General features: G+C 46.4%; 1 protein-coding gene and 1 long non-coding RNA gene across 11 annotated transcripts in view; one reads left to right on the top strand and one right to left on the bottom strand.

The window, feature by feature from the left end:
* The window catches only part of KANK1 (KN motif and ankyrin repeat domains 1), a 169305-nt gene that overhangs the window by 110110 nt on the left and 42280 nt on the right, over positions 1-16915 (top strand). Inside the window, exon 1 of one of the 10 annotated variants that reach the window (XR_002832193.1) lies at positions 4697-4847. The exons of 8 other annotated variants lie outside the window; for them this stretch is intronic. The gene's annotated coding sequence lies outside the window, so the exon portion shown is untranslated. Of the gene's footprint in view, positions 1-4696; positions 5064-16915 lie in introns of those variants that run through there. One more of the 10 variants, XR_002832194.1, reaches the window with a different exon arrangement.
* Positions 974-6235, bottom strand: LOC111828355. The gene is made up of 2 exons (XR_002832197.1): positions 5959-6235; positions 974-2952 (listed from the first exon to the last, which is right to left on the bottom strand). It is a non-coding gene; the product is annotated as an uncharacterized LOC111828355 (long non-coding RNA).

The following is a 16915-nucleotide window of genomic DNA, read 5'->3' as shown; positions in this document are numbered from 1 at the left end:
TTAAAACATTTTATTATAGTATCACTAAGAGTACCCTAAAGGCATTTTTAAAAAAATATGTTCTTATTAATTTCAGAGAGGAAGGGAGAGGGAGAGAGAGAGAAACATCAGTGATGAGAGAGAATCATTGATGGGCTGCCTCCTGCACACCCCCTACCAGGGATCGAGCCTGCATCCCGGGCATGTGCCCTTGGCCGGAATCAAACCCAGGACCCTTCAGTCGGCAGGCCTACGCTCTATCCACGGAGCCAAACCAGCTAGGGCCCTAATGTCATTTTTTAATGTGATGAGAATGAGCATCATAATGGATTGTGACTGTTCTCTTATAGATAATTAGGAAGTACATGGGAGAGGGGGGTCTTTGGTTAGGAAAATTGCTGTATTTCTGCAGATTTTTCAGATGGGGACAGTCCATTTTTCCCCGAGTTTCTGAATCATGTTGTAAACTGGAGGCACTGATTGATACCTCTCTAAACACTAATTAATGTTGTGAAACGTTAATTAAGAGTTTAGAATCTCTTGAGAAGCCAAATAATAAGTAGCTTATTTGTCAGATGAAGATAATAATACCCGTCCTGCCTTCTTCACAGGATTGTTGTGAGAAAAAAAAATGAAACAATAGCCATAAAAAACACTTTTTAAGTTGCAAGGTGCAGGTCCGATGTCAGAGGACATCACTGCCCCCCTGCCGCCTCTGCCGTGCGCTCCTGATCTAATAAACACCCGGCAGTGCCGTCGTGCCAGGGTTGCTGTGGCACTGGGGCAGGAGCTGTGCTACTGTCCTGAGTCCAGCAGTTAAAGGAAACAAGTAGAGGAGCTCTATGGAGCGGTTTTTTCTGCCTGCCCTCACCATCTTTTATTTTTGCGAATATACTTGCCTTTACTAGTTTATTTGCCGTTTTGCCCTCTTTTGCTGTTTCTCCCTCTTTCACAGCCTAAATATGTACATTTCCTCCCGAGACAGATAACAGTATTTACTTATTAAAGTCTTTATTGAATGGCACGAAAATGCGGTTGTCATTTTAAATTAATAGAATACATTTCATGCGTGAGCCTGTCAGTCACTCGGCTCCAGGCTTTGTCTCCACGCTGATCTTCAAGGAGGTACAAAGGCCACTGTACCCCCCGGTCACTCGGAGCCAGAGGCTCCTGGCAGCGCAGGTGGAACGCCGGCAGCCCACTCTCGGTTGTGTAAATATTTTTTCTGGGCAGGAGTATTTCTCAAACAGAACTCTGAGCCCACTGCGGTGACCCTGACAGCAGGAACTGCCTGCTGTTTGTCAAGTGCAAGACCAGTTTGCACTGACTGGTCTGGCTGGAACCACCCTGGTGTTTTCTGAGGCCGCCCGTGGAGAGAGTCTCCGGGCACAGCAGAGGTGGTGTGTTCTCCGTGGCGAGTCCCCAGCGTGTCGTCCACCTCGGCGCTGGTTCAGAGGCAGAGGGTGAGCTGATGAGAAACCGGGGCTGCTTCGGTTTGTGGGTAGCTGGCATGACCTTCCGGGGTCTCCTGGTTCCATGTGCAAAAGGAGCCAGTGTGTGTTCCTACTTGTGCTTTGCATTCTCCCATCAGTGGTGTGTTCAGTGGCGGATCGGGAGCGCTGAGAGGGTGGAACAAAGACCTGTGAGAGCTAGAGGAGGGAGGGCGTCTTTTAGATTCTACCTGTCCCATCTCCCTGCCCGACTTTTAGGTGACAAAACACGACTTGTCCAGCTCACACAGTTAATGGCTAAGCCAGACGTTCAATATGGAGAGTCTCTTTTCTTTGCTTACGGCATTCCGTTGACATCAAAATCAGAAGTGTGGTGTCCGTGAAGTTCTGATTAAACAGATCCGGGGGGGAGTATGTAATTTCAGAAAATGTATAAAACCCAGAAGTCGCATGGTTAAGAATAAAATGTCCTTCCTGATAGGGGTTATGTTGCTAAGTTATTTTCTCTTAGTGTGAATTATTTTAGAGAGGCAAATTAAAATATATCTAATATCTTATATGCATTTAATAATTGAATTTCGTTAGATTGCGCATTTCAACTTTAAAAGAAACTGTTCGTTGTTCGTTTATTGAAGGCTAACTTCACACTGAAGTTTATCAGTGGGAGAATTCATTTTCTCGCCGTGATGGTGGATGAGAAGACAGTTACATTTTTTAAGTAAGAAGCCGTTATCCTTGAATTTCCTAGCGGTGGAAATGCCGAGACTACCTACAAACAGGAGACCTGGGTCTCGGTGCCCTGCCTGTCTGGTTAAACAAAACCCCAGGATGCGTGCAGCCCCTCCAGGGGTTCTCAAGAGTCCCTGCCTGCTCGGGGCTTGCCTGTTTACAGGGCTTGGGTTTTCATCCAAGCCATAGGCCAGCTTCACCTGATACGCTTTCTTGCTCCAGACCTTGAGCGAGTCGTAATGGGTTAAGCGTCTGATTTCAGGCAGGTGATTATCTCTCCGGCCAGGCGGAGGCAGGTACTTCCAGCGAGAGTAGGAAGTATAGGAAGGGTAGGTGCCAGGCAAAGACACCCTCTGGTTGGAGACGTCTTCCTAGATGCTTGGTGGGTGCCAACAAGAAAGAAAGAAACACCAAATGAAAACCCCACAGGGAGGTCCACTGTGTTGAGGACTTGAGCTGCTGCTGTCACGCTAAGCTTGCATCGTGGGGCAGAGGATTAGAACAGCCCTTCCTCCAAGGACGTGCGTGTCCTGCGCCTGCTCACCCACAGGCTTCCCATCGTGAGTATTGGCGTTGGCTTCTGATTGTGCACTTCCCCTCTTTCTTGAAGGACTTGGGTGAGCCAGCTCAGCCCATCAGAGTGTAGCTCACCAGCTTCCTTTTCCAGGGTTTGCGTTCTTCCTGTGTGCTGGATAATTCCAGCTCGTCTCCTCTGTGTCGTTTCCGAGAAAGGTTTGTATGGGCTCAGGGAATGAGTGACCGAAGCTCTCGATTTCTGCTCAGGGGTCCTTTTCTATTAAAAAAAAAAAGCTGTTTGTTTTGATCTGGCAGAAAAATACTAGCAGAGTTCCCAAATTCAGAGGAGTAGTGAATTCTTGCTCTTTTCTGGCAACAGATTTTAATTAAAATTGCATTGAGGAGACTTCTCTAATAAAAACCTCAAGGAAGACCCAGTCAGGAAATCAGATTTGATAAGAGCCATTCCAACACGTCTCGAAATTCTAATTAAAAATAAATTGGTGTTTCCCTTTTTCCTCTCCTGGCTTCTCTGCGGGATGTTTTCGGAGTGAGCTGTCACTGGCTTACTCATTTCCATATGCTTTAGGACTATGCTCGTGTTTTAGAGGCAAAGCCTGGTTCTGCTTTGGGGTTGTAGTTCACTATGAAGCCTGAAAATGAGAAGTTTTTAAACTGCGCGGCCCATTTGTATATATAACCTTTGTGATCTCACAACTTAAAAATAATAAGCATGCTGCTATTTTGAGGATTTGGGAAAAAAAACAACTGTGACTAATCCTAGCAGTTCTTGGAGCAAGCCATGGCTGAAAATTCAGGTTAAATAATATTCTATAATATTCAGAAGGCCTTTCTAACCAACAGGTAGAAAAGCAGAACTGTTGACATGTGGGAGAGCTGGGCCAAGGGACACGCTGTTGGAGTCATGGGGTTTGTTCTTATCCTGCAAGTTAAACCTTTGTACTACTCTTGCTCCGTCCTGTTTGTGACAAGCCCCGTTTGAGTGGTCCGTGACATTTCTCCCAGCTGGATCAAAGGTTGTGGCTGTGGTTGCAATTTGACATGTGAATCTTTACTTACAGGAGCTGGTACTAGAGTAATAGTTCATGGAAGTCATTAGCTGTTAATAGTCACACGTACTGAGATTATTTTAGGTTCTTTTTCACAATTTTACTTTCTTGGAAAAGTTTTCTCTCGAAGGGGGTCTTTTATATTTTGGACGAGATTTCTGTTAGGTAGCATCAAGAGATAGTCATGCGATCCTCTAAATTTAGTCTCACAGTGTTTGGTTTAGTTGATAAATCCCATCAGCTTTGCAGATAAGTTTGGGAAAACATTGATTCAGCTTGTCCTGCCCGGTTTTCCCATCCCTGCCCATGTTCTGGTGCCCTTTCCTCTGGCATCCACCGCCCATCAGGCTAAGGCACTAGGAGTGTTTCTCTCCGGGAGGCACATTTAAGAGTCTCCTGGAAGAAGAAAGGGAGAATATTCCCAGGCTAGAAATATAAAAAGGGGAGACAGATGTGACAGTTCTAATAATCCATAATCCAGCTGCTTCATACCTTTAAAACCTTAGTCTGTGTGCATCAGCGCTGGCGTTTTTATAACTAACACCCAAAATAGTTCACACTCACTCTCTCTGCTCTCAGTATCCCCTCATCTCATTCCACATACCCTCCAAGGTACGGCAATTTTATTTCCTTTCCCCCAGCATTTCAGATCCAGTGGCTGGGATGCTTTATTCAGATCAGGAGCACACCAGGGACATGTTTTTGAGGCAGCCCGTTTGGCGTGGTCCCCTCCGACTGTGAGGACAAAGACGGGTTTGTCTTCTCTGGCCTTGGCAGAGGAGGCAGAAGACCTGCCGGCTCCATGCAGCATGCACCCTCACCAGGACTCCGCCCCTTCCAGGGGTGAATCAGCCCGATGAGACACTGGTTTTTATAGCACTCGGGGTGGAGACCTGGAAGTCTGTAGGCCGGGAGGGGAGGAGGGAATGGTTTGCATGTCAGACCAATGCAGCGGCAGCCTACAGGAAAACATTGCAAAACACCCGAGTCCTGTGCCACCAGATTTTTCCATTAGCACCACGCTTTCCACGTCTGCCCCAGGGACAGCTGTTTGGCCGTGTGAGGGGAAGCGGTCACATCACAAGCTCTGCCAGCCTGTCCCGTAAGGAATCCCAGCAGACCCTGAGCACTGCCTTCTGCACTCTCCTGCATCACACACACACACACACACACACACACACACACACACACACACAGTGTGATCTCTGAGGAAGGGTGCACAGACGTTCTTTGGGCACTAGAAAGCTGCTGGAACTTACGCCACCTCTGGATACTGCTTTTAAGTGAAGAAACCCAAGACCAGAACATCTTCAGAAAGGTAGAGGGGACCCCGAGCCGGGGGCTTTTCCTCTGGGGTGTTATTCTTTGGTGGTCTGTCTTCTGGACACTAGGATGATGAAAAAGTAAACTTCCCAAAGAGTGGTGCATTTAAATTGGGGTCTCATTTGGGGACTCCCAGGAGGAATAACTCAGAACTCGGGAGAAATACTTCAGTTCAGCCAGTTCATTCATTCAGTAGCTGGCTTTTCAGTGACTGCACGTACGTGTGTGTGGCAGTAAAGGCAGCTGTTTCCCTCTGGTGGAACGCTCTCGTCCTCAGGGCCTGCGAAAGTTGGTCTGTCTTTGCCTCATTCTCACTGCTTTGTGATTTTGTTTTGCTAAGGATAGATTAAGGATCATCCAGCTTTCTATACTTTTGTTATTTTTTCTCTCTCTCCAACCATTTTATCTTTCACTCACTTTAATCTCTGTTCCCTTCTCTTAACTCTGAGCTGTTGGTTTTGGCCTTATTTTGATAGCATCCAGGGTCTATTTCTGTCTCTCCCGTCCTCGTGAATGCAGAAATCATGGTGAGCCTTTCAAGCTTCCACGGCTCCAAGTAGCAAGACACCAGGTCTGTCCAAAGAGCTATGAAAGAGGTGTGGTCCCCTGCACCCTCCCAGCTGCCGTTCCCCAGTCCCACTCTGTCCTGTTCCTCTCTCAGTGGCTTTGCTCAGAGCACTGTTCTCTTCCTCTGCACGTCTTTCCCTTACCTATTAATATAAGCCCTTCTTGTCCGTCAAGACCTGCTTCTTCTCTTAACCTTCTCCAACAGGTGTTCTCAGATACTCCCAATGGAAAGTCACCCTTCCTCTTCATTATTCCCAGGGAGCTTTGCACTCTATTAAGTAGTTGTCATCACTTGCTTTTAGGTAAGAGTTATGGTTGTGTACCTCACGAATATGTAGGCTTTGAGGTCTTGTGAGGCAGGATTCCGTGTCATCTCCATCTCGGTGTGCCCATCGTGGCTTGCATAGTGCTGAGCATAGAGTCAACATGCTCTGTGTTCAGCAGGTACTTGCAGCACACCGGCTTTGTGCTGGCAGAATGCTGGGCATCTGATACAGAGCAAAATGCCGGACAGTGCCTACTTACGAATCTGGGATTGAGCCCTGCCAGTTGCCAGTCTTATATTGTTATGCCCTTTGCAGTTTTCTCCCCGCCTGGATGAACAGGCGGCTCTCACTGTGTCACACACACGTGCTTGCTTGCTTCTTCCTCTAAGTGGAGGTTTTGGTATCTGCCTTCTTCCCATCACGTACTCTAGGGAGGCTTACAGTGATAGTGTCTGTTAGATGCTTTGGGTTCCAGGGAGAGGTGACCTGATATAATGTGGTTGTCCAGGGAGGGTTATTGTCACAGGCCATTTGGAAAGTTCTTTCATGGCCTCTCTCCTTTCTCCTTTCTCTGCTTGTTAGCAACCCAACCAGGGAGAGAGGAGGTGGGACCCTGGTCGGTTTCTTTTGTCCCAGGCCTAGTATCTAGTCTGGTTTGGTGGCTGGTTGAAACTGGATGAGGACCTGAGTTGGTGAGCTCTCAGGTGGGAGTGTGGCCGGTTGGTCTACCTTCCTTCTCTGCCACCGTTTTCTTGGGAAGGTCTCTGCAGGTCTGTCAGCCCTTTGAGATGAGAAGAACTGTCCTTATCATCACTGATTATTTACAGCCTTCATAGTCTTTGTGGCAATCTAATTTAAAGTTTTAATTCCCTTATTTGGTTTTGTGCTTCAGTTAATTTTGTCGTTTGACCTTTTATTTTATTTTAATTTTATTGATTTCAGAGAGGAAGGGAGAGGGAGAGAGAGATAGAAACATCAGTGATGAGAGAATCATTGATCGGCTGCCTCCTGCACGCCCCCTTCTGGGGATCGAGCTCACAACCCGGGCATGTGCCCTTGGCCGGAATCGAACCTGGGACCCTTCAGTCCTCTGAGCCAAACCGGCTAGGGCCGTTTGACTTTTTTAAATGTTGATTTTAAATCTCAAGATGAAAGCATATTGCGTGACAGTCTCTTGTTTAAATTGGATGAAAGTAATATTCCTGGGGCAACCCAGACTAGACTGAAAAGGAAGCCTAATGTATATGAATTCATTGTGACTCCAGTGTTAAGGCTCAAATACGTGTGGGGAAATGCACTTGGTTGAGTAGGGTATAATGAAGAAAGAGGACGTTTTCTGGCCTTTTAAGATAGGCCCATCTTCCGCAGCATCCTCTTCCTAATTTCACTCTCCTGAGTGGAATGGCACACCTCCACGGGGCACACACCCTCCTCATGTTGATTGTGGCCTCTCCTGGGAAAATCTCCCCTTGCATTCGGCTGTAGGAGCAGATCCTTCTAATCCCTGTCCCACACAGGAGGAGTCAGTCCTCTTCCAACACCCAACACTGTACACACCTCACGGGGCAAGAGAGAGCTGGGAGCCCTTGCTGGACCTGTCCTCGTAATCCCTTCAAGTCCTGACAGTCCCTTGGGCTTTGGTGGATGTGGGTGGAGAAGCAGCTGTGGTGACATGGAAAGGAACTACGCCCGCTTTTCTCCCTCACCGTGGTTTCCTTAGGCGCCCAGCTTTTGGTGTCACACCCCATCACAGTCTGAGAAAAGATGGGTAAAGTAGCTCATAAGGTATTTGAATTCTTTAGGGGTTGGGAAGAAGTCTCAAATACAGCAGAAATAACTCAGGCCCCCGTTAAAAGTGATAACAGCATCTTGCCTTCAATCTGTTTCTTTTTAAGATGATTTCTTACAGGTAGGCTTATAAATCAGGATTTTGCACATCCAGTTTACCTGTGAGAGAAATGGTGCAAGGGATCCTGGACTGTTGCTTTGATTGTTGCCTTTGTATTTATTTATTTATTTATTTATTTATCTTTATTTTATATATATTTTTATATCACCATTTATCCCCCCCTGCCCTCTTTCACCTCCACCCACCCACCTCTGCAATCACTCCACTGTTCTCTGTATCCATGAGTTTTTTTCTCTTTTAACATCTTAGTAGTAAAAGAGCTAAATTTAAACATAAGCAATTAAGTTAATATGCACCAGAATTAAAATTGTTTTCTAATTTGTTATAGCTTGTTCCAACAAGGACTCTTGCAATATAAAATGAGAAAAAGTTGGCCACTTAGAAAGTGGGAAAAGAAAAGGGATGGGAACAGGAATGAAATTGGATCCCAAATGAATACCGGGAAGTCCTTGCTGGGCGCCACACGGAGGCCTGGGAGCATGTTCTGTTTGACCAACTCAAAGCTTTTTTAAAATTGCCCCCAATTTTTTTTTTACTTTATTATGTTATTTATTGATAAATATAGTTTTTCCCCCCATCAATTGTCAAAGTTTTTTAAATTAGGCAGTTTCATATAAAAATACCGATTTCTTCAGCTTCTCTTGAAAAGTCAAAAGATCTGGCACATCACTGGGGTGTATTTCCATTGGTCCACAGGCAACTGGAGAGGACAGGGACTGTCTGGTCTCCCGCAATAACCGCCCCCCCCCCCCAGACCTCTTCCTTTCCGTTGCTGGCCTGGACTCTAAAGGTATTTGAACTTGTGATCTGGACTCTGAAGTTACTGGAATTGCTTGAAGGGCTGCCCCCAATTTGGCTCTCAGCTTCTTTTTAGCCTAAAGGAAGAGCACACTTTGAGTTTCAGATTTTGCTTGATTTCTAGCCCAGTTTCTCATCCCAGGCTGTGGCATAGACTCATCTGGGGAGCTTCTAAACTTGCTGATGCCTCTGGTCCCACCCCAGGAGATGCTGATTCATTGAGGTGGGAGTGGGAGGGTGACTCGGCATTTTTAGAAACAGCCCAGGCCCTTTGATTGCGCGGCGGGGTTGAGAACTTGTGGCACTGACATGCTTGCTCTGGGAGGTTCCAGCAAAGGTGATGTTAGTCCCATCACCCATTGTCCTGCCTCAGCTGTAAAGTGAGGACCTGGGCTCAGAGTCCTTGACATTTTCATGCAGCTCTTTCAAAGGAAATACTCCAAGTTTGGCTCCTCAGGAAGGAATTAAATTGACCGAATGCGTCCTGGGCACCTGCAGTGCCGGGGCACAGCTGTGGTTGAGATGAAAAGCACAAAGCTCCTGTAAGTTTGTAGGAATGTAAGGTGTGTGCACAGATTGGAACAGGGGGAAAAACAAGCTCCTCTGAGAGCCTGGCTGCAGAGGAGGCTGGGAAGATGAGACAACTGCAGGCAGAACCGATATTTTAGCTGATCCTTGCAAACTAGAAATACTTTGTCCGAGGAGGTTTGGTGTGGGGCCGTGGTCGGCAAACTGCAGCTCGCGAGCCACATGCGGCTCTTTGGCCCCTTGAGTGTGGCTCTTCCTAAGCCTTAGGAGTACCCTAATTAACTTAATAACAGTGTACCTGCCTATATAGTTTAAGTTTAAACAATCTGGCTCTCAAAAGAAATTTCAGTCGTTGTACTGTTGTTATTTGGCTCTGTTGACGAATGAGTTTGCCGACCACCGGTGTGGGGTGTACATCAGAAGGGGAAGGAAAGGTACAAGCAAAAGCATTGAAACACCATCCACCAGAAATGTCAGCTCCCCTCCCCTTCCCCAGCTTGCTTTGCCCTCTTAAGGGCTACAGGAAAGAATGTGCTTGGTGTTAGAATGTGGCTTTTCAGTGCAGTGTAGCATTAATACAGCAGTCGAGTAGGCGGGGGCAGTAGAGTAGCAACATGGATGACATGAGTTTCACCTGTGAACTGCCGACAATCATAGGGTTGTTGTGAAGATTAAACGAGTTCCTGTAAATGTTTGACACACTTGGAGCAGTGCGGTCAAGAAGAATTGTGCGCAGTGCATGGTGGGGAGAGATGGGGGCAAGGAGACTGTTGTGAGACTGATAACCCAGGTGCATTTGTGCTGTGGCTCTGAGACTGGGAAGGTGGTAAGAAATCAAGGAGAGGAGGAGGAAGGTAAATTCAGGGCATGTCAGGATATATGCATCTTAAAATGTCCAAAATAGAATTCATTGTTACCAGTCAATACTTCACACTTGGAGTGCGGGAAACGAGTTAAGTCGGCTCGCGTGAATTGCGCGTACTCCGAGGGAGCCGTCTTTAACTCGGTTCATATAGATTTGCGGTGGAGTGCGGGAAACGTGTAAACTCGGGCCGATTGTAACTGCGTATTACCAAATATTTGTTTGTAATCCACCCTTTTGGTGGATGGAACAAAACCAAAAGACAGAGCCATCTTATATTTTGGCGGGAAATTCACCCACACTCCAAGTGTTCATTTGATTTTGGCTTTATCTCCAGACCTGGGGTCAGGCCCTCTGGAGAAAGACCTTGCTGCAGTAATCCTGTTAAGTAAGTGTAGAAGAAACACAGGCTCAGGTATGCCTGATTGCAGGCTCAGCCCTCTGCAGCCACCCTCCTGGGAAGACTGTCAATGCACTCCCTCAGCCAGCCGGGGAAACAGAAGTCTTTTGTCCACGGCCCATTGCCCTTCTCACTGGGAGTCATCTTTTCTGCCTACTCTCCACCTATCCGAGGAAAAGCCTTGAGTACATCTTCATCCTCCCAGACTGCATTTGGCTTCTTCTTTTGTACATAAATTAAGAGAGAGGAAAGGCAGACAGGTGTGCCTTTGCCACTACAATGGGAACCTTTGTGACTCTCCCATTTTTAATTCTATCAGAGGACTAGAGACTTATTTGCATACAATGACTTTTTCTGCTAGACCTGCCTTCATAGAAGCACACATGCGAGATAATTACCTTCAGCTGCTTTGTAGAGTAAGCTCTATTCTTGCCAGAACACAATATAAAAGAAAATAAAAACGTAGCAGGATATTTTTGCTTTGCAGGATTAAGAAATACTACATTCTGTTGCTTTCCTCAGTTTAATTCTTAAGAACAAGACTTTTGATATTAACATCTAGTTGGGACAATACTAATGTGACTAAATAATACCAGGCTTTCTTCAAAAGCACAGAGAAGAAAAATTACCTGTTAAAAGCAAATGATAAAACAAACCCGAGGATAGCTTTAAGGATGATGGATGTTTTCTACAACTGGATTGTGGTGTTAGATGCACAACGGTATATACATTCACTAAAACTCACCGAACAGTACACTTAAAATGGGTGAGTTTTATGATATGTAAATAGCTCCATAAAGTTTTCTGAAGTCCCCCAAAAACATAAGAATAGGCCTAACTCAGATCTCTGATGCTGGAGGTATTGGGTAACATAATTTGGAATTATTTCGACCCTGTATTTCAAAGTATCTGCCACTGGAAGCTGTGTTCTTGGCTTGTTATTTCCCTTTCAGTCAGTTTGTTTGTTTTGCGTAAAACAAACCTCAGCGAGTCCCACATCATCTTTCAAAAGTTTAATCTTTGTAGCTTCACACAGAAAAACGTCTGTGCCAAAGAGAATCCCTTAAAGTATCCAGCCCCCAGATGTGGGCTGGGAGAATGGAAGGAGCAGATGAACGGAGTGATGTGGGGAGGGAGCAGACACCAAAACTGAACCAGTCAAAGGAGGCAAATGCAGTGTGGGCTCTTGAAAACTTCGCCTTTCTCCTGTTTTGAACTTTACAAAGCAGGCCATTTAGAGCCATCCCTAATCTTTGGTAATCTCTGCTTTATTGTTTAGAACTGGCTTTGCTTGTTTGTCCTGTAGAGAAAATTCTGTAAATCTCTTCCTCTCCATTCACTTATACCCAGTGTATTTAGGCATAGGTGACGAACGGTTTAAAAGAAACTTTTCTTTCTCATTTTTTAAAGGTGGTGAATTGAAATAAAATCATTAGAGGGACATATCATCCTTTCACTTTTTAAACAGAAACCAAAGGTTGCTCAAATATATGATCACCCTAAAACAGAATGCATTTTTGGGGGGAACGAATTCTGTGTCTTAGAAAGTCACGTGGTCTAATTTGGGTAAAAATGTTTAAGGGAACAACAACAAAAAAAGGTTTGGGTGTGTGGTTTACAAATGGGAGTGTTTTTAGCCTTCAAATTGCATGCTGCATTAAATAAAAATACACCAAGGAAAGGAACCACTTGCCTCCAGCCCAGCCTGGGCTCAGCATTACACTGAATCATTTCCTTCATAAGAGGGCTGCTGAGCCAGGGCTGGGATTATAGCAGGGAGCCTGCTCAGCCCTGGAGGCTTTGGCGGGGGAGTGTGGGGGGGGGGGGAGGAGGAGGCAGGGGGAGCTATGGAAACATTTGCTGCCTTTCTAAGTCCTTCCTAGAATGAGCAGGTCCACAGCTGCATTTCTAGGTTAGCGTTTCATGGAGGATAGTTTGTTTGGACGCTCAGAAGGGGCATGGGAGAGAGAGGTCTGTCTTCACCTCTTGTGTTGTTAAGATCCTCCCTAGCAGTTTCGTTCTTGGGTAGTTTTTGCTGTCTCACTGACGCCCAGCCTCCTGGAATTAAACCCGTGGCCAGCAGGAGGCTGCTGGTTAGTCAGGAAATTCCAAATGGGTATAAATAAATTCTGGGCAGCCGCTCCTGGGCCCTTTGCCTGCCCATGTGTGTAGTCCCTTTAATGCCGAGGGAGGCATGCCTGAGACTTGGCTTCCTGCTTGCTGAAAATCAGTTATTTTGTTTCTCGGTGGGTAAGTAGGAAAGCTCCAATAAAGACCAGGAGGACAGTGCACCGTTCCCGGTGGGTGTTGGTGGGATAGAAACGCAGGCTCCGCATGTTATGTAAAGTATTTGCTCCGATTAACAAGCCGGGAAGGATCACTCAGAGCTTGATTTTTGGTTCAGTGAAAATTTCAGCTTTGGCTGGGGCTTTACCATAAAGCCATCATTGTTGCAGGAGTGAAAGGTTGTACTGTATGCTAAGGCTTGAGTTTTTGAATTTATGGTTTAATTAAATTCCAGAGTTTCCCTTTTTGTTGCTAAATCCATTTTTGGTCATTTGTTTTCAGCTCGGTTTTTCTAATAGGAACTGCTCAGTGTGCTTTTAAAGCTGGTTTCTTTCTCTTTTATAAACACTATAAAACAAAGTAAGGGCCGAGAGTCATACAGTTACTCCAGCCTCCCTCAACCCCTCCCTGGTTTGTGTCTGTTGTGTTAGAAAAGCCCTTTCTGTCCCAAAGTCCAAGTTTATGCTTCTTCTCAGCTCGTCAACAATCACCCTTTGAACTGGCACATTTTCCTCTTTATGCTTAGAGCAGCATTGTTATTTTATGTAAGTTTACATTTTAACCCTCACCCCAGGATATGTTTATTGATTTAGAGAGAGAGGAAAGGAGAGAGAGAAACATCAACCTTTTGCCTCCTGTATGCGCCCCAACCTGGGATCGAACCCACCACCTAGGTATGTGCCCTGCTCTAGAGTCTAACCCACAACCTTTCGGTGTACGGGACAGCGCTCCAACCAACTGTGCCACACCCGCCAGGGAGAGCAACGTGCTATTTTTAAAGAACGTTTGGAGAATAGAATCTAGTGCCCGAGCTGGTTCTCTTGGATGCAGGCATGAACATCCGGGCTCTGTTTCAGCAATAGCTTTTTAAATTAGACAGTGGGCCTCGAAGAGCAGCACTGCCTAAGCTGGCGAAGGGCAAGCACTGAAGACTGGCGTCTTGGCTATTTCAGACAGATTTGGGGTTAAGAGTCACTGCATCTTGTGGTTGACACTGAACCCTGGAGATGAGGGCCACTGTGTAAACCTCGGGGCCTCTGTAATAGAATGCACCTTAGTGTAATGTCCCGGGCCTCCTTAATGTCATGCACCCTTTATTAAGGCACAGCCCGTTCCATTCCCAGGAGCAGCAACTCTTTCCACTTCCTTCCCTCGCAACCGCTCACCTGCAGCCTGGCTTCTGGACGCCTCAGACACGCCCTGAGTAGAACCGGTGATACCGCAAAGGGAAGTGGCATGTGGGGAACCTGAGCTGGTGCCAGGTGTGGTGGTGCAACTGGAAAGGTGCTGTGAAATGGCCTGGGAAGAGAGCAAGGCCAGGGGCACTGCCCGCCTGCACATCTGGTCTGACAGCTGCTGCAATTAACTTCTGTCCTCGCTCGATCACATAGCATGAGGTGTTAGGAAGTTTTGTGCAATGTGCAGTCAGAGTCACAGGCTGGAAGCAGCCTTTGGAAATCACCGAGTCCCACCAACCCCCTCATTTCACACATACAGACCTAACTGCGGCAGGGAGCGATTCCAGATTCCTGCTTCCCCTTGCGTGTGTGTGGACTGGGAGATATTGACAGCTCCTGTTCTTGTGTTATGAAAAGAATTATACCTCCACCCTGGCCAGTGTTTCTCAGTGGTTAGAACATCAGCCTACAAACCAATGGGTTGCAGGTTCGATTTCCCGGTCAAGGGCACATACCTTGGTTACAGGTTTGTTCCCCGTCCCTGGTCGGGGCCCATGCCAGAGGCAACCAATGGATGTGTCTCACATTGATGTTTTTTTTTCTCTCTCCCCCTTCCTCCCTCCCTTTCATTCTCTCTAAAAATCAATGGGAAAAAATATCCTCAGGTGAGTGTTAACAACAATACAAAAAAGAATTACGCACCCCACCCCCCTATTTAGGCAGCCATTCTGGCTGGATGGGAAGGTGCCCCTTGGGTCTAAGGCACACGCCTCTGCATTGTGTTAAAGAACGCTTTACTCCTATGACTTTGGTAGAGGTACGAGAATGAGGTTGTTCAGAAACATCAGTGCCTCCCTTTGTCCTCTTACTGTGACAAGGAAATATTTTAACTTGGGCCATAGTAATACTTTTAAAGGTTGGAGGACGTTTGCCTACTTCTTAGTTTTATTTTGCCTCCTTCCAGTGCCTAATTGATGCTATAGCCTCGATCACTCTCTGTGCCTGACCAGCTCCAGCACCGCACTGTCCCTGGGCCTAGTGAGTACCCTCGTGCACAGGCACAGTCTCCTGCAGGCCCCGCAGCATCCCCCTCATCCACTCTGGGAGGCAGAAGCCAACTTAGACCTCAAGAGTTTAGTAAACCCAATTGATTTGGAATAAACGTTTCAACACTTCAAACTTTACCTTCTCAGGAGGCCAGTAGCGGGGTGCAGGCCAGGGTGGAGGGAGGAGAGTTCTGGATCATCTTGGGATGCCAGGGCCATAAGCGTCACCAGACTACAGAGTGGTCCAATAGTAGTGGACAGTAGGCATCCTTCTCAGTGGTCCACAGCAGGACTGCGAAGCAGGTCATTGTTTTTCCCACCTGCACCACTGGGGAAGAATCTGTCTTGCCAACAGCTGGAAAGTGGCAAAGCCAGGATTCAAACTGAGGCAGTCTGGCGCTGGAGTGTCTGATTTTAATCATTACACTCTTTCTCCACCACACTTATTAATCGGTACGTGCCTAGACATGGGAGTTTACATTTCAACAAACATTGAACATGCTGTGTGCCAAGCACATGCTATGCGGTAAGGGATAGAGAAATAAATATGCGTGGTTCCTGCCCCCAAGATGCCTGTAGTCTGTTAGGGGAAGGCAGTCATGTGCCTGCTAACTATAACACGTGTCCGTAAGTGTAGGCAAAGTTTTAGGAGAATGGAGGGAAGGAGGGACCCAGTTCTTCCCAGAACAGAGCAGTTGGAGGTAAGTGAAGACTTTACAAAGGATGGGCCCTAAGGTGGATACAGCCAATTCTGACAGGTGGCAGAGGCTGGGGAAGGGCGTGTGTGCTGGTAGAGGAAACAGGATTAGCAAAGGCAGAAAGGCTTGCAAGTCGCTCCGGTGGACTGAGGCTCAGGATGGGGAGGAAACGGGGAAGAGCTGGACTGGGGCTAAATCGTTGAAGACTTTTAATGCCACAGAAAGGATCTTTCAGACTGCATTCTCTCTAAGGGGGCTCCTGGCACATCAGTCTGCAAGATTAATAATTGAGAAGCTCTACAAGTTTACAAGAATACCTCAAACAAATGTAAAGTTCCTCAAAGAATACGTAATACTGGAGACCAGAGACATCAGCCCATGGTTTTTTTTGTGTTTTTTTTAAAGCTGCTTTTCTGACATCTGAGCAACAGTGGAGTGTTGGCTGTGCTCCCTGGTGACTGGCTGACTGCACTCATGTACCCCAGAGACACTGCCGGCACAGTGAAGGCAGGTTTTACATACAGGGCGGGGCACATGGACGTTTACAGTTGTTCATGTGAATGTGTGTGCCTCACACACACACACTGATTAACATTGTTACTTTGATGCTCAAATTATCCCAGATTTGAACAGCAAGATCCCAAAAGACAGTTTCTGAGCCAAATAGATGCCTGACCTGTCTTTAAATAGCTGCTATGATTCAGATTCCCCAGTGGGTAACAGTTTACCACATTTGCTCCATCGTTTTTGCATCTATGTGTGCATACGTGCATGTGGTATATCTGTCACATCTCTGATCCCCTTCAATGTAGACAGGTCTCAGCCTAACCTTCCCTTTCTTTCATGACCTTGGCAGTTTAAAAAGAGACACCCGCTACTTTGTAGGATATTTTTTAAGTAGAATCCCATCAGTGTTTCTAGACTCAGGCCATGCCTTCCAAGCAGGAACACCACAGCCATGATGCTGTGCTCTTCTCAGAGCATGACATCCAGGGCACGTGATGCTATAGCCTCGATCACCTGGTCCAGGTGGTTATCCGTCAGCTTTCTATACTGAGAGTCACCACGTTTCCCTTTGGGATTGATAAGTATTTTGTGGGGGAGGTATTCTGAGGCCAAACCAATCAATATCTTCTTCTTAAGTAGGCAGTCTCTACCCACTAGCCTTAGTGTGCATTCATCATCCCTGCATGAATCAACCATTGTTATAATGGTTGTTAAATGGTGGTTTCTGTTTCCACAATTCCTTCATTATTTATTAGTTGGCACACTACTGTATTTATTATAACGTTATCAACTCAAGATACCT

Source organism: Myotis lucifugus, unplaced genomic scaffold (assembly GCF_000147115.1).
Source record: "Myotis lucifugus unplaced genomic scaffold, Myoluc2.0 scaffold_337, whole genome shotgun sequence".
Lineage (NCBI taxonomy): Eukaryota > Metazoa > Chordata > Mammalia > Chiroptera > Vespertilionidae > Myotis > Myotis lucifugus.
The sequence above is the reverse complement of the archived record's forward strand: the minus strand, read 5'-3'. Positions and strand labels throughout refer to the sequence as shown.